The 18852-nt window shown below is 37.7% G+C and overlaps 2 long non-coding RNA genes across 2 annotated transcripts in view; one reads left to right on the top strand and one right to left on the bottom strand.

The window, feature by feature from the left end:
* LOC110272219 overlaps positions 1-8688 on the bottom strand; it is a 9114-nt gene extending 426 nt beyond the window's left edge. The window contains exons 1-2 of the long non-coding RNA XR_002363231.1: positions 8251-8688; positions 7511-7516 (exon numbers count right to left, since the gene is read on the bottom strand). This is a non-coding gene — a long non-coding RNA (uncharacterized LOC110272219). The remainder of the gene's footprint in view (positions 1-7510; positions 7517-8250) is intronic.
* LOC110272216 lies at positions 9142-11982 on the top strand. The gene is made up of 3 exons (XR_002363225.1): positions 9142-9211; positions 9323-9436; positions 11930-11982. It is a non-coding gene; the product is annotated as an uncharacterized LOC110272216 (long non-coding RNA).

Raw genomic sequence — 18852 nt, 5'->3', positions numbered from 1 at the left:
ATTATATTTTATTTTATATAAACGTGAATATATAATTTTTTTGTTATAATGGAATTAATTTTCTGTTATAAAAATACTATAATGGAATATATATTTTATAATTTTTGATATAAAAATACCAATAAATAAATAAATATTTTTATTTTTTAAAAATAAATATGCGAATATTTATTTTCAAAATTTTAATAAATAAATATTATAATATGTGAATATTTATAAAATATGTTATTATTAAACATTGCAAAAGTAAATATTTTTGATAAATAAATATTATTAAAAATTTTATTTAATTTTGAAAAAAAAATCATGTATGTTTATTTATTTTCAAAAAGAAATGTAAATATAAATATTTGTTTATAATATTTTGAGCCATTTTCTTATTATGTACTACAGTCATGGTAGCCATCACAGTCACCATAGTGAGTCCAGCCACCACGTTCAGTCCGGCAAGGGCAGTCATCACAGACGTCGCAGTCAGCATGATGGGCACAGTGGGCACAGTAAGCACAATCGGCACAGCCAGCACTCTCATGTCGGTCTGAAATCATACCCACACCGTCTCTTCTAACAATATGCATTTGCAAATTCCTAAGAAAGAAGTGCCACGCATCAGCTATCTCCCCCTCCACCAAGGCAAAAGCGATAGGCACAATGTTCTGGTTCCCATCTTGTGCAACAACAACCAGAAGTGTACCTTTGTATTTTTTGTATAGGTGTGTGCCGTCAACTTGAACTAGAGGCTTGCAATGCCTGAACGCCCTAATGCATGGATTGAAACTCCAAAATACGTGATGAAGTATTTCTGACACTGTCCGCCTCCTCACTCCCGTTGTACAGTGGTCGTGTTTCAATTTGGACAATTGAACCAGCCATCTTCTAAACCATAACCGAGAGCCACCATGAAAAAGTTTGGTAAGAATCTTCCCAACCTCCAAAAACTTTGGTTATGGACTTCTGCTTTGCCAACAAACCTTTCGGTAACTGATGGTATAGTTGAACCTTGACTGAACTTCCGTTATTATAGATTTCACCTTGATGGACGGGTCAGTCTCGACCAATGGCGTTATAGCCTCAGGAACTGTATCCGAGTCCAACTTGGAATGATCCTGTGAAATCGTTCCCATTGTGCACGTGTGCTTACCGTTGTATCTGCGTATCTCCTAATAACCTTTTTTTCCGTATCAAGCTGGCTCAGATAAGCCAATCGCACCCATACCCATATGTCTTGCATTTTGTATAGAACGTCTGTGGCTCAGACTCATACACATTGTAGTCAACTCTTCTAAAGATAGTGTAACTTCTAATTGCTACGACGACCGACTTTCTAGAACTATATTCCATTTCAATCCTGAACTCTCCGTCCTCTGGATCAGCAATGCCTACAAAAAGCAGAAATCATCATTCATTATTCAATCCAAAATATAAATTAACAAAAATGTATTATTCACTCATCATGTGCCTATGTTTGAATATTCCGAAAATTTCGGTGCATGCATGGCGTCAAGATCCAAGTTATGCATAAAAGATGGAACATTCATCGGTTGACTAACTGAGAGATGAATCACTACATTTTCTGCTCCTGCCTCAACTCCCACATCACCATCCTCGTCTTCGTCACCGGCTTCATAAGTGGCTTTGAAGTCCTCTTTGCTGTCACTATTCAGTCCTTCGTATACTGCAACTCTATCATCTTCTATATATAAATCATTTTGAATCACATCTGCCTCTACGTTTTTAAACTCAACATACAGCTCAATCTGTGGCTGTCACATTTAAGTCTGCCGGTAAATTTGGAACATATTCTGCATACTCACTTCGTCAATGATCGACATGATATCAAACTGTATTAGACCACCAAAAACTACAACCGAATTCCAGTATAGAATACTGCTCACTCTCCTCAACATACATCATGGTGCATGGAACCACAAACAAAAATAGATTTTGACACACAAACCTCACTCCCTCATGAGTATTCTGTATAATCTCACTATTGCGATATACTATCAAGTTTGCGGTACCCTCCATTACACTACCAACACACTCAAAGAACACTCTTCTTCATAATGAAAATGGTACCGAGCTTTACCTTATATAGAAGGGAGCACTTAGCACGCCCTCCATGTGTTGCTTCATCAGCCAATCAGAGTGAGGCACGTGTCAACATGCCCCGTGCGTGCTGACTAAGCACGCCTCCCATGTGCTTCTGCTCCAACCAACTAGACTTCACCACGTATCAACACGCCCCCTGCGTGCTGACTCAGCATGCCCCCCATGTGCTGCAGACCCAAGCAAGAAGAATGTGCCACGTGTCTTCCACGCCCCCCATGTGCTGCATGCAACATATCCCCTGTGTGTTAGAACTTGGATCTGACACGTCCACCAAACTGTAAATACACTCACCAATAATAAATCTATAATCAAATTCTTGAGCCTACAATTAACAAGAGCCTAAATTAATGGCCTTAATTTAATTTAATGCAAAAAATAAGGTTAAGAAAACTCAATCTTACTAATAAATTGATTATTTAAAATTAGTGCCATGTCAATTTGTTTTTTTCCTTCATTAAAATAAATTTTGCAATAGCACATTGTATATAATTTACAAAAGCCATTACAAAATACCTTTATCATTAATGTTCAATAAATTATTTCTCCATTAATCAAACATTATATGAAAATTCTTCTAATTAGGATAACAAAAAAAAAATCTAAAAAGTGGTTTCGAATATTAACATCGAGTATTTTGTTTTACCATCAACAAACATATTTATCAATGTAACTAAATTAGTTCAAGTTAAAATCTGAATCTAAGAAAACTTATACTAACTTATTAATAACAACATTACCAATTATTGTCTCCGTTTACAAAAGTCTTGTTGACAAAAATATCATTAGTTTAAAGAATAATTAGTATAACAATGTGTTTCATTTTAACTTATGTAAAGTACAGAACTCTGAACCTGAAACAAAATTAAAATTCATAACACTAACTCAATTAGGTAACCCAAACCCTTCACACAAATGAATTATATTTCTTTTTAAACCTAATCAAAATGACATAAGTTATATAAGAAACTAAATTCCTCCAATTTTTAGGATAACTGGACAAAAATTTAATAAATTAAAAAAACTTATTTTAATATTCAATGCCAATAAAATCTTTATCAATAAGTAATTTTACAAAATAATGTCTCTATGCCTTGAGCTTAACAATGAAATAACTCATCCTAAACTATATTATTATCAGTTGATTTGTATTAATTGCACACTCTATTCAATTTTATAAAACTATTACCATCGAAAAGACAATTCGTTATCCCTGCAATAAGTGATTACATGCAAACATAATGAGGGCTAAACAAAAGGAATAAACAAGCTACACAATGTTACTATTTTTTGTCCAAAACCATAAACCAAAGGCCAATGCACTAACCACTTTTAAGTTTTAACCCTTAACTTCCCATTACTCCCCTCCATCCTAACCCCAAACAAAACACTAGGGAGCCACCTCTTCCAATATTAAAATATATATCAAAAAGAAAAATACAAAATTCATGTACCTTCACCAACAAACTTTCATAATGAATCTTGAACTTCCTATTCATCCAAAAATTTTCACTTGACCCCTTAGTTCCTCGTTTTCAACATCTACCCTATGAATGCATTCATTTAATAAACCAACTTCCTTCTCCCTGCTATGAGTCAATTGCTCTTCCTAAACCAAAAATTTTCACTTCACTCCTTAGTTCCTCATTTTCAACATCTACCCTATGAATGTGTTCGTTCAATAAACCAACTTTCTTCTCCCTGCTCTGAGTCAATTGCTCTTTGACATGTCCAAGAATGTGATAGTTGTAATCATGGATGGTATAACCCGTAGCCGACAGAATCTTCTCAGGCATGGCGAATGCCACTTTTTAACGAGCGAAGCTCTCCTCGTATGACAACCGTAAGCCACAAGATCTAAACCTCTGCCATTATGGGAAAGCACAACCATGAAACCAAACATCACACGGTCATCGGTTGAGTTTATCTCTTGATGAACAAATATAAGAGAACCGATTTGGAAGAATAAACAAGCATGCATGCATCAACATGAGCTCCATGTCCTCCACATACATAAAAGTAATGTCTACGATGGACTCAACCACAACACGACCTATATCTGCACCAATAACAATATTTAACGTCAATAACTATGACATACCTTCCCCGAAGAAATGAATGTTACAAAAAAAAAATCACAAAACGTTAATTTCATAAACAAAAAAGAGATTGCATCACCAGGGATTCTTTTAATAAAATACCTCCCTATAAGTGGTTTTGTGAGATCCACTTCCACACACAGCCTTGCGAACTTTCCCCTACAAAGTCCAGATGTGTTGTATGTTATCCATTTTAACAGTTCTTCCAACGAGGTTTCCAATCTTTCTCAAAATACTCCTGTCGTACAACTCTCTGGGCAGCCCAGATAGCCTAATCCAGGTTGTAATCTTGTCTATAGTTGCTGTTTGTGGGTCAAAGTTGGGTTCCCACATCCTCACAGTGAGATAATGGTCATATAACTTTCAAGGACCCTCCAAGAGAACATAATCAAAGTCTTCATTTGAAAAGAACTTCACTAGGTAGTATCCTTGCCCCAAATCTATTATCTCAATGCTTCCTTTATTACTCTACATTGTTTTTAGTCTTCTCTTCATAGCCACATATATGGTTTTCCTCCCTAGTAGTTTCACTATGATTGTGTTCTACCAAAACTTCTATAGTTTTTTTTAGTGTCTTCATTTATAATAATATTGTATAGACCCCTTCTAGTACTTCCACTCTGATTTCTGGGCTATTATCATTGAACATACCTTCAATATTCTTTTCGGCTTCTTCCTCTTCTAATAGTTGATCATCCTCCATACTTTCATCTCTTGGGCGATTTTTTACTGTTTGTACAAAAGACTTCTGTTTTTTATGTCCTTCTTTGGTAACTGTTTCTTCTTCTTTTTTTTTTGGGTAAGGAAAAGGGGCACCAGGCCCACAAAAAATAAACTACAAAACTAAAGGTTCTTAGGGCAAAAGAACTCCTTCTACATCATCTCCCATTAACTTTACTAAATCTAATGGGGGAGCATCCAAAAAGTAAAAAGTCTCCCTGAACGTGATGCTGTTGTGCGCTAGCCAGTGTGCACACTAATTGGCTTCTCTTCCAATATGTGTAAAAGCAATTTTCCAAGGTTTACGAAGGATTTCGTAAATCTCCCTGAGCACTTTATTGTGGCATAATTTTCCTGTCTTGTACTCTGATAAAGAGAATTTTTTTGTGTCTGTTCAGAATCAATCAAAACAAGAATCAATTCGTTGGTAGCACAGTCCAAACCGACAATGAATTCTCAAGACTACATATTAAATCCAATACAAAATAACCGAGAGTATTTAGCTCCCGGGTCGTTCTCCCTAGGAGTTGCAATTAAGTGTATAATCATTGGCTATGAGAGAGAGCATGGGGAATTGGGAAATGAAAGCAAGAGAGCAAGAAATATAAATGGCAAGAAAGTAAATGAGCATGCAAGGAATGTAAATGGCAACTCTTGGCAAGAAATGGGTAATCTAGGTTTCCTATCCTAGTTATGGACCACAAATATGGCAATTGTGTGGAAGTAATCCAAATCAGTCAATCCTCCTTGAGGATTAGTCAAAAGGCGTAATTGATCTCAATCCATAAGTCCTAGTCAACTCACTAGTTACTTAGTGAAAGACTAGCGTCAATGGAAACCAAACCAATTAACCATTCTCACACAATGCGAAATGGACACCCACAACTCAATTCTACCCAAACACCCAATTTCTCAACCAAAAGTGTGAAAACTAAACATGCAAGAAATTAAACATTAAAGCAATTAAATAAACATGCAAGAAATTAAAAGTCAAAGCAAGAAAAGTCAAAGTAATTAAATGCAAGGAAAGGAAACTTCGAATGCAAGAAACCTCTTGGCAAGCAATTGAGAGCTAAGGTTACCTATCCTAGCCATTGACCACAAACACATGATGATTATCAAGAGTTAATCCTACTTAGTCAACCTTACATCGAAGATAAGTCAAATAGGCATAGTTAATTTCAATCCCTAAGTCCTATGTCAACACTAAGGGGGTCACATAGAGTCAAGGGAGACCAAATCAACTAACTACACTAATGTATCAAGAAAGAATGGACATCAATAACTCAAGGATCACCAAAGTCATCAATTTCAAGCCAAGAGTGGGGAAAAACTAAGTAAAAACTAAGCCAAGCATTTTATCAAACACTTGGTGTGCATGAAAATAAAATAATATTAAATTACATTAAAATAAATTCTAAAGATACCAAATCAAGAAAATAACAATGACAACTAAAGAAAGCAATAAATGAGCATGAAACATAAAGTGCATTAATTGTAAATTAAAATAACAAGAGTGTCATAAAACATAAAAATGACAAAATAAAGGAAATAACAAGAGAAATGAGGAAGAACAAAGAAGCAATAACAATAAATGACAAGGAAAAGTAAATAGAAACAAGAATTAAAAGTAGAAATTACAAGAAATTGAACTAAAGAACCCTAATTCTAAAGAGAGGGGGAGCTTCTCTCTCTAGAGAACAACCTACATAATACTAATCTAACCCTAATTTCTCCCTCCCCCCTTCACATGGAGTGAGGCCTTCCTTCATATAGCACTCAATCAGCTTTAGAAAGTCCCAAAATTGGGCCCTGGAGGCCCAAAAATCGCCCCCAGCGATTTGCAATAAATGAGTCACACACTGGGACGTGTGCGGACACACAGGTGTGTGCGTACCCACACATGCCGATTTTATTCTTGTGCGCACGCACAGGTTGTCGTGCGTACGCACACATGGTTTTGTGGCTTTTGTGCGTACGCATAGGTTGTTGTGCGCACGCACACTCCAATGTGTGCTTCTCCTTTGTTTTCTTCATGCTTTTTCCCTTTGTACATGCTTCCTTCCACTTTTTCCTTGCCAAACTTGCCTCTAGGACCTAAAATCACTCAACAAACATGTCATGGTATCGATTGGCATGAAAGTGGGACAAAGATTATTAAATTAAGCACAAAATAGCATGTTTTCACAATTAGGCTCAATTTAGGGAGAGAAGACAAAAGTATGCTATTTGGATGAATAAATGTGGGTTTATGTGATAAAATCCACTCAAATCAAACCAAAATATATCGTCAAATACGGATTCATCAATTCTCCCACACTTAAACAATAACATGTCCTCATGCTAATCACAATCAAAGGAGAAGAATAAGGCGGGCAAGCAATTTATTAAATGCAACTACCTACATGTATGCAACTATACTAAATGCTATCTATCTATATCTATACTATGGTTCCTATTGAGTTTGGTAAAAACAAGCAACAAAATCTCAATCAATCCAAAATATACTTAGGGCCAAGACAAGGAAATGATGCAATGTGATCAATGTCCAAAGATTTGATTTGAAATTTTCAAAAACTAACAAGCAACTTGCAAGAAGATACAAGATAAGGATTGGGAACATAGAATTGAGCAATTGAAACCATCACCGGATGTGTTTACGCTCTAATCGCTCAGTGTGTAGGGTTTATGTAAGACCCAGAACTTTTGAAAAGTCTTATTATGATCAAGTCTCAAATCATATAGTTATTTATAGCCTTAATTTCAGAAATTTTTTTATTAAAGATAATTAAGGCAAGTTTTGATTTATTGAATTTGAGATAAGTTATGATTATTATCCACTTTAATGATTATTGGATTATTTTCTATATTTAGATTATAATTTTGGCAGTTATGAAATAATAGGGTTTTATATTATTTGGATTAAATAATTAATATTTTTTAAATATTAATACTGCTATTTTGGAAAAATAGAGAAATTAATTATATTATTTCTAATTTTTAGATTTGGGCATTTTATTGAAAATAATTTGCGAAAGTGATGAACAAATAGTATTTTCTATATATAATTAGGGTTGGATTTAATTGAGTTTCAATTACTATATTATTCCCAATTTTATGCGAAATTATCATAATGCCCCTAACCCTAATTTTTTGAAAATGAAATCCTAACCCAACGACCCGTTACCCGACCCGGTTTCCTTCTCCCCCCACACCCAGCAGCAGCAGCCAAAATCCTTGCTATCCAAAATAGTAGCACACGGTCTCCTTTCCCATTTCCCTGAAAAGAAAGAAACGAACAAAAGCAAAGTAAAGGAAAGACAGAATTAGGGAAGAGGGGAGAAGAGGGAGGCGGCGCGGTGGGTGCCACTGCCACCGTCGCCGCCGTTTCTAACAGAGGGAGAGAAAGGAACGCCGTCGCAAATCCAAGGGTGGAAATCGAGAGAAAGTTCACCGCGCCGCCATCGCCCTCACCGCGTCGCGCCGCTGCAGCAGTCCACGCGTCCTTGTCATCGCCAGGGGAAAGCTAGCGCCGCCGGGCCTCCTAATCGATCTGCCTGTCACGTTGGAGGCGCGAGCCATGGACGCCGCTGAGGGAGAAGACGCGAGGTTGGTGGAGCCGCACCCAGTTCCAGTCGCGCCGCCGTCTCTGCGCCGTCGCAGAGCAGATCTGAGACGAGAGAGAGGACCGCGATGGGGGGAAAGTGTCGCGCCACGTAGTCGTCGGTCACTGCCGCCGAACGGCCATCGTTGCTGCTTCCGTTTTCCCACCGCAGATGCCTTCGGTGCTGCTCGCGCCACCCAGTCGTCGGTCACTACTGCCGAGAGGCCATCGCTGCTGCCTCCGTTTTCCCACCGCATATGCCTTCGGTGTTACCACTAGAAGGTTGCCGAGGTTAGTTAGAACTGCCGATCTGATTCTACTTTGTTTCGGTGGATGCCGGGATCGCCATTCTAGTGCCGCTGTCGTTGTTAGGGTTGATGGGAAGAGGAACCCGTGTGGGAGAGAGAAAACGGGGAGGTTGTCACCGCGAGTGTCGCTGTCAGCAAAGGAGGGAATCGCGCCGCCGTGCCTGACCACCGGAAAAATGCCACTGCCGCCACCGGAAAACTTTGTCGGTAAGGGTTTTATGTTGGTTCTCCTTTCCGTTGAGTTTCGGGGAACCTCATTGTCACTGCATGTTATTCAGGTCACGGCTGTCGCTTGAGGTGGCTGCCGAGCTGCCGCCGAACCGGTTCAGAGACCATTGCTGTTTCGGTTCAGCCGCTCTTTCTTTAGTTCGGTAAGCGTTTTGATTTGAAAGCCCTTTAGTTACCGTTCTGTTATCATACGCTGAGGTTTGTGGCATTAATTGCTATGAGATTGAGTTTCGGTTGTTGTATGTTGCGATTAGAGTTGTTGAGACTGTTGCGAAAGTGGCTTGGAGCCGAGGTTTTGACTGCCGGTGATTTGGAGTTGAGGCGAAAAGAACTTATGAGGCGTTTGGGTTATGGAATTGCCTTTTGAGGTAGGGGCGCTTTCCAAAACTATACTTTATGTATTGGAATTATTACATATGGATACTGATGTGGGAAAATGTGTATTTGGTGATTATATCGGCCTTATGTATTATTTGATTGTCTCGAAAGCTTATGAATGTTTGTTTGGCTGAATTGTTGTGCGGCTTTGTGAAATGTAATGTTTGGAAGTTGATTCTTTAAAGATTTGAAATATGAGTTTAATCCGTTGAGGATTGGTTCAAAGTGAGTCAATTATTTTGATGATGTGAAAGATAGAATACTCTTGAAATTCAGCCTGGGTTGCTTTAATTGATTTGGTTTTGATAAATGATTTATTGCTGAACTGATTCTTTTAAACTTTGGGAACGAGTTAAATCGGTTGATATTGAGTTGATTTTGAAATGGTTTCCTTGAGATATGCCACTGAGGCATTTAGCTTGCTTTTGAATTGATTTCTGGTTTTGGGCTGTTAAAAAGGAATGAGAAACGGTTTAGTTGGGACCCGAACTGGGTGGCAAAGTCCAAGTTTTAGGGGAGGTGCTGTCGAAATTTCTATAAAATCCGAGTCTTTATTGAAATATTGTCGGGCAAATGATGAGTTAAAGACTTCTACTATTTTATTTGAATTATCAAGAAAAGGATGATTCATGCTTTCGAAATGAGTTAGTAAATAGGAAATTGTGATTTAGTCTTGCTTCTTAAGAAAGGCATTGTATCTCTTTCAGGAGAAAGTTATTTAGATGAAACTTGTGTTTTAAAGCTGTTTGAATGTGAAAAGGGTTTATGCCTTTGAATTTGACTTGGGGGTTTCAATTAAAGAAGTTTTAATAATTTTGAAAGGACCTGAATGTCTATTGACAAGTTTCATTTTGAAATGTTTTGAGAAAGGTTTTAAGTACTCTTTGAATTCTGAATTCTTGCAAGACTAAAACAATTTTGAACAGTTGAAACATTCTAGAATTTATCATGGGGGGTTGAAGTTGGTTTTTGCCTAAGTAAAGGAAACGGCTTTGAAAGAAGTAAATGATTACGTGACTCGGTTTGGCTTAGATCCTATTTTACTGCTCAAATCGGAAAGTCAAGGTTTTAATGATTTTAAATGAATTTGGCGAAATGAGTTATGTTATTCTCCCCTAAAGACTTGGGACTCTGCCAAGGAACTTTTGTTATAAAATCCCATTGTTGAATGGAAGATTTTGAATGTTTCAAAATAAATCTTTAACTTGCCATGGTTATGGAAGTTTGGAAAGAGGATGCCGAGAGTGGCATTGTTTTCAAAGGGGAATTTACCTTGAGTAAAAGTGGCTTATGAGCCTGAGATGATTTGAGAAATGAGATCTTTAAAGCCAAGGCTGAAAAGAGTTGAAACTCGATTTCAAAGTGAAATGAATTGAGAAAAATGATTTATGGCTTAAGTGCCGATTTTATGAATTTAATGATGTTGAACGGTGGAAGTGATGTTTTATTGTGAGCCGGAATGGCTGTGTATGATTTATGAATATTGGCTGGTTCTGGATTGAACCGTGAGCCGGAATGGCTGTGTATGATATTGATTCATGGCTGATTGCCGAATGAGTTATGGGCCATATGGCTGACTATGAATTATGAATTTAAGCCGGATGGCTGAGATGGATGTTGATCCATGGCTGGGACTGAATGAATATATGCTTGAGATACCTGGGTAGTAGCAATGGTTGTGGTTCGTCCCACTTGCTTCAGGTCAGAGACTGTGACGCCTGGGTAGTAGCGGTAGTAGTGGTGATTCCACTCGCTCCAGGTTGAGCTTTTAAACACCCGCCTGGGTAGTAGCCGCAGTAGTGGTTATCCCACTGGCTCTGCGTTGAGCGGGTAGTAGCAATGGGGTTGTAGCTCAAACCTACTTACTCCGCGATGGGTGTTTCTGTCCATGGTTAGCTACCAGGACGTGTCGGGTTGGCTATATAACCGACAGATGATATCATCAGCCACTAGGGACAGGCATGCATCATATGCATCTATGTGACATTGTTTGGATGTGCATATTATACTTGGTTTGCCTATGTGATTAATTGCTAATTGTTCTACTTGGAATAACTGTTTGTTTGTGCTTGCATCTTCCTATTTGTGTTTGCTACTGGGACTCTGTTGGACTGTGGTGATTGGTTGATGGCTGGATTGTTTGGGCCTAGGGCTGTGGTTGGAATGAGATGAACCGATGGTTGATTTCGATTTTGTGTTTCTGGTTTGTTATAAAATATGAAAGGCTATTTTGTTTCAGCATAGATAAACCGTTTTGAAAGACTTTTGAGTTTTTTTGAGAATTGAATGGTTCCTCTTTCAGAAAAGATTTCCGACTTTACTTTTATTATAAACCGTTATTTTTGAAAAGAGGCATGAGACGGTTATTAATCACTGGTACGGTTTATCTTCATGTATCCTATTACAGTAATTCCAAAAAACCCTCTACTGAGAACCCTTTCGATGATGATGTTCTCACCCCCCCTACATTTTTCCCCTTTCAGGATATGGGCGCAGAAGTCACGAAGAGTTTATTTAGTTGTTGTTGAGATGCTCTGTCTTGTTTTAGTTATGGTTTATTGAACCCTCGCCATTATTTGATATATTCTGTAAGAGGGATAGGAATTGTATTGGTTAATGCTTGTAATAATATTTGCATATATGTATGTATATATATGGATGTACTCTTTATGAGTTTCTGTAAGTTGTATGGTATGTATGGATGTACGTTGTATAGCAAAAGTATTTGTGGGAGCGGTTTTGCGGTATAAAGTTTTAAACAGGCTCATATTTTAGTATTAAATAGTATAAAAGTCGTCGTAATGTCCGAGCTATCAGAGTCGCGCAGCCGGAAGTGTTAACTTTGGTAGTTAGGGTGTTACAGTTTAATCACTCAATCCTCATTTAATCATGTTTCTCAAAGATTTGCAAGTCATCTAACAATCAACTAATATTTGATGAATGAATGCAAATATCATGAGGACTTTTGTGGGTTGTAATGGGGCTAGGGTAAGGATAGGATTAATATGGTTAAGTGGGCTAACAGATTAGATCTTTGATTAGCTCAAGTATCCCACCTAATCCTATATCCTCCTATATACATAACAAAACAACCTAACTACCCATTTATCCTCTTTTTCACACTCACTCATGCATTCTCTTTCCAATTCAACCACATATGCATCCTTTATTTTTATTTTTATTTTCTTTTCTTTTTTTTCTTCTTTTATTTTATTTTCTTTTTTTATTATCACAAAGAAGATGCATATATTTTAAATGATAAATGCATGAGTAATTACCCATTTTTTTTCCAAATTTTCAATATGAACACCCAAAGCAAACTAACTACCAATGATTCCCACAAATTTCCCCCCACACCTGAATAACACATACACTCAACCCCAAGCTAATCAAAGATACAATTAATGGACATTAATGGTTTTTCACTTAGGGAAAAAGATGTGCTTAATATTAGAACAAAGGGGAATTAAAAGGCTCAAGAGTAGTTTACAAAGGTAGATATAAGGGTTGGCCATATGGGTTAGTGAGTTTAATCAAAGATGGCATCAATCATACTAAATGCATTCAAAATAACAAATATAGGACATAAAGATTAAAGCAAATCAAAGATCACAATCATAAAAGGAGTATATCACACAAGAACAAAATTTGTGGTTGAAAATGTGCAACCACACAATTAAAGCTCAAATCTCACTAGGTAATTTGTTCAAGCTCTTTTCTATGTTCCTTAAAAATACTTCAAGCAAGCTCAAAAACAAATATTCAAATCTAATCAATGGCACGCCTTAAAAGAGATTTCATGAAAATTCTTGTTGTTTTACCAAACTTATTCATCTAACATGCAACATGCAAGTATGTACTATCATATAACTATAAACATTAAAGAGATATATACAAACAAACCAAACAAAATGCGAACAAGAACAAAAATTGCAAAAATTGAAGAAAAAGGACAAAAGGAGTATTGCAAAGTGTCTAAGAAAAGAAATTTTACCCCCTTGAAGTTGGCAATCCTCCCCCACACTTAAATAATGCACGCTCCTCCGTGCATGTACATAATCTGGGGGTGAAGGATTGTGAGGCTCCACCTTCAGCTAGTGGACTCCAGGGGCTCGGGGTTGCTATATAAAACAAGAATTGAGGAAGAAGTCATAGAAGTGTGGTATGAGAAAGGGCAATATGCGTATTCTAAATGCGCACGGTTTAGAACACAAACCATTGGTCAATTAAAAACAGATACCACACAATCAAAAGAAATAGCATGTTCCTCAATCAAGTAGTCCTGGGTTGTAAGTAATAAATAAGCAAAACTTAAGGCACAAACAACCTAGGTAACCACAACTAAAGTGAATTGAGTATATAAGACATTGGTTATTGAAATCGTGCAAGTGAAAGCGCATGGTGAATAGAAAATGACACAATCAACAACAACGAATTCAATGATGAAAAGAGACTACTTATTCACCCTTAGGACTAAGGAAATAATCACATGTATAAGGTGCTTGTTACAAAAAGTGACAAGTCTTGATAAGAATCAAGTCAAGTCAACTCAAAAAAAATGCAAAGAATTAACAAGGAACAAATACCTTGTTATGTGATTATATTCACTTAAGAACCATGATGACTAAGTAGCTCAACTCAATTCACTAAAGTAAAAGTGCACAATTCAAAATGCCACACAAGGATAAAGTCTAATGCATATGGTGGCTACAACATATGAATCAAACTCACAATTCATCTAGGCAATCAAACAAAAACTCAATGCTCATTGCACATATTTATTAGATCAAAATTCAAGCATGAAGCAACCCAACAATCATCAAGAAACACTTGCAATTTATTTAATTAACAAATAACTAAACAAAAACTCAATATAATTAATAAAGCAAAATTGAGAAGCAAACAGAACAAAGTAGAACAAGTAGAGAAGAGGGCAAAAGCAAGAGAAGAGAGGGGTGGAAGAGAAAAGAAGAGAAGAAGTAGAGAGAAGAGAGGAAAAGAAGTAAAGTGGGTGAAAATAGGGGCGTGCGTACGCACAGGCATGTGTGCGTACGCACACTAAGTGGAAAAGGCGAGTTATGCGCGCGCACAGCAGGGTGCGGGTGCTGCGAACAGAATGAACATAAGGACCTGTGCGCACGCACAAAGGCGTGTGCGGGCGTAGAGAAGGGAAAAAGAGGGGGGGTGTTCCCACGCACAAGAGGTGCGTGTGCTGCGAGCAGAGGGGGTTCCCAGGGTTGTGCGTGCGCACAAAGCTATGCGCACGCATAGGTAGTTTTTTTTTATGTGTTGGATCATGTGTGTGTGCGCACACAAGTTAGTGTGCGTGCACAGAAGCTTAAAGGGGCAGGGGTTCATGCGCACAGGCTGTGCCAACGCTCCCACCAGAAGGGAGGTAAGTTGGCGTGCGGGCGCACAAGCTTGTGCGCTCGCACAAAGAGTGCGAAAAAGGGCATGTATGCGTACGTACAGGTACGTGCGCACGCACAGGTCGCAGAAAACAGGAGAATGCGCGCGCACAAGGTGTGCTGGCGCTGCGAACAGAGGGCATAAAGGCTTGTGTGCATAGGCACAGCTGGGTGCGTCCGCACAGAAGGTGAATTTTCGTTGTTGTGTGCGTGCGCACAAGGGTGTGCGCACGCACATGCCCTGTTTTTCCCCAAAAAAAATTTCTTTAAAATCTAAGGCATCAAGCCTTAGCTCAATCAAAACTCAACACCAAAACATGCAAGAATCCATAAATTCATGATCTAAACCAAAATTAACCTATCTAAACTCAAAATTAAACTAATCCTAAGCTAACCAAAACAAGAAAACATGCAATTAAGCCAAAATATATACAAAAAGAGAAGAGTTAGAACAATGTTACCAAACACTTTTATTTAATGTCTTTAAGTTAGACAATTGGGAGAGCCTTTGCTATGGTGAGTTGTGCTTGACCTCCACACTAATGTTAGAATGTCCAATGTCCTCCGGGATCCCAATCCTAACTATTGACAAAAACAAAAGACAACCAAAAAGCAAGCTATTTACATATTAACATATATACAATAGCCACTAACTTTACACCATTGCAACTCCCCGGCAACGGCGCCAAATTTGATAAAGATAATTTTTTTGTGTCGGTTCAGAATCAATCAAAACAAGAATCAATTCGTTGGTAGCACAGTTCAAACGACGATGAATTCTCAAGACCAAATATTAAATCCAATACAAAATAACCGAGAATATTTAGCTCCCGGGTCGTTCTCCCTAGGAGTTGCAATTAAGTGTATAATCATTGGCTATGAGAGAGAGCATGGGGAATTGGGAAATGAAAGCGAGGGAGTAAAAAATGTAAATGGCAAGAAAGTAAATGAGCATGCAAGGAATGTAAATGATAACTCTTGCCAAGAAGTGGGTAATCTAGGTTTTCTATCCTAGTTATGGACCACAAATATGGCAATTGTGCAGAAGCAATCCAAATCAGTCAATCCTCCTTGAGGATTAGTCAAAAGGCGTAATTGATCTCAATTCATAAGTCCTAGTCAATTCACTAATTACTTAGTGAAAGACTAGTGTCAATGGAAACCAAACCAATTAACCATTCTCACACAATGCGGAATGGACATCCACAACTCAATTCTACCCAAACACCCAATTTCTCAACCAAGAGTGTGAAAACTAAACATGAAAGAAATTAAACATCAAAGCAATTAAATAAATATGCAAGGAATTAAAAATCAAAGCAAGAAAAGTCAAAGTAATTAAATGCAAGGAAAGGAAACTTCGAATGCAAGAAACCTCTTGGCAAGCAATTGAGAGCTAAAGTTACCTATCTTAACCATTGACCACAAACACATGATGATTATCAAGAGTTAATCCTACTTAGTCAACCTTACATCGAAGATAAGTCAAATAGGCATAGTTAATTTTAATTCCTAAGTCCTATGTCAACACTAAGGGGGTCACATAGAGTCAAGGGAGACCAAATCAACTAACTACTCTAATGTATCAAGCAAGAATGGACATCAATAACTCAAGGATCACCAAAGTTATCAATTTCAAGCCAATAGTGGGGAACAACTAAGTAAAAACTAAGCCAAGTATTTTATCAAACACTTGGTATGCATGAAAATAAAATAATATTAAAATGCATTAAAATAAATTCTAAAGATACCAAAGCAAGAAAATAACAATGACAACTAAAGAAAGCAATAAATGAGCATGAAACATAAAGTGTATTAATTGTAAATTAAAATAACAAGAGTGTCATAAAACATAAAAATGACAAAATAAAGGAAATAACAAGAGAAATGAGGAAGAACAAAGAAGTAATAACAATAAATGACAAGGAAAAGTAAATAGAAACAAGAATTAAAAGTAGAAATTACAAGAAATTGAACTAAAGAATCCTAATTCTAAAGAGAGGGGGAGCTTTTCTCTCTAGAGAACAACCTACATAATACTAATCTAACTCTAATTTCTCCTCCCCCTCCCCCCTTCACATGGGGTGAGGCCTTCCTTCATATAGCACTCAATCAGCTTCAGAAAGTCCTAAAATTGGGCCCTGGAGGCCCAAAAATCGCCCCCAGCGATTTGCAATAAATGAGTCACGCGCTGGGACGTGTGCGAACGCATAGGCATGTGCGTACGCACACATGCTGATTTTCTTCTTGTGTATACGCACAGGTTGTCATGCTTACGCACACATGATTTTGTGACTTTTGTGCGTACGCACAGGTTGTTGTGCGCACGCACACTCCAATGTGTGCTTCTCCTTTGTTTTATTCATGCTTTTTCCCTTTCTACATGTTTCCTTCCACTTTTTCCTTGCTAAACTTGCCTCTAGGATCTAAAATCACTCAACAAACATGTCATGGCATCGAATGGCATAAAATTTGGATAAAGGTTATTAAATTAAGCACAAAATAGCATGTTTTCACAATTAGGCTCAATTTAGGGGGAGAACACAAAAGTATGCTATTTAGATGAATAAATGTGGGTTTATGTGATGAAATCTACTCAAATCAAACCAAAATATATCGTCAAATATGGATTCATCATACTCCTTCAAAACCTCATAGGCCTCCTTTGCATCTACTTCCACCTCCACTCTTCTCATTCCCAGGTCTGCCACCATGTGAAGTCCATGGAGGACACCCCATAACTCAGCTTGCACTGGTTGGCATCTTCTCAAATTCGCCCAAAAACCCCCCATTCCACTCTCTATTATGGGTTTGAAGAAGACCTCCGCACCCAGCCTTCATTGTTCTTCCTTATGATGTGCCTTCTGTATTCAATTTAACCCACCCTCTTTTGGGTGGGATCCAATGTAAGTTTTTTCTACTTTGAGATGTTTCAATAGATAGAAGTTTGCCTTTCTGATGTGCTCTCTTATACTCCTTCGTTTTCTCCCTTATGATTGAAATGGGATTCACTGGGCGGAGGAAACTTAGATTGTAAACCTCTTCATTTCACTACTTCCAAAGCCTGTAGCAGGTTAGCACAAATTAGTCCATCCAATTGTGCTCAGAGCTTTTGCCCATGTCATTGCTAAAGTTTGTCTGTATCCATAACTCCAGAGGCATTGTGAAAAAGATAGCAATAGCATTTGGGTGTACTATTTTGGCCCAGATCCTAGATGCGCTAGGACAGTCTCGCAGAGCATGGAGGATCGATTCTTTCACTTGGGGACAATTATGACAGTAGAGGGATGTTCCCATCATTCTGGCTTTTTTATCTGCTGTCATCAACCTTCCATTATTCATGAGCCACAAAAAGGTATGCACTTTTTCTGGGCCTTTCCATTTCCATATTGCTTTTTAAATTTTGTTGTTTTCACCTTGATGGCTGGTTAGACTCTTGTATGCAGTTGCAATAGAAAAACTCCATTTGTAGTAAATTTCCACCTTATAGTGTCTTTTTCTTTATGGGACTATGGCATCTTTGTCCTTATTTTTTCTATTAGATTTTGTGGGAGAAAAGGTTCTAATATATTGAGCTACCATTGATTATCTATGTTTACAAAGTCTCCAATTGTGTACTGATCCCACTCTCTTGGTATGTCTTGTAAAATATTTCCTTTAAGAGGTTTCTCTCCTGATAGCCAAATGTCATCCCAAAATCAAATTGTTTTTTCGTCACCTACGATCCATTTACAATGCTGCTTCATCCTAGCTCAGGCTCTTTGCAGTTCCCTCCAAAAGGGAGAGCTTTTATTACTGCTATTTATATTCTCCAGCCCATCCAACACTCCCTACTTATCGTGAGTAACCACTTGCGTCCATAGAGTTCCCTGTTCTGTGAACAGTCTCCATAGAATTTTCATAATAAAGGCTTCATTCATCTTATGTAGCTTGCGAAAACCTATCCCTCCTTGTTATTTTGGTTGGCACAGCGTCTCCCATCCAATGTGAAGAACTTC

This window comes from Arachis ipaensis, chromosome B01 (assembly GCF_000816755.2).
Source record: "Arachis ipaensis cultivar K30076 chromosome B01, Araip1.1, whole genome shotgun sequence".
Classification (NCBI taxonomy): Eukaryota; Viridiplantae; Streptophyta; class Magnoliopsida; order Fabales; family Fabaceae; genus Arachis; species Arachis ipaensis.
Note: the sequence above shows the minus strand (reverse complement) of the source record. Positions and strands in the feature narration are given on the sequence as shown.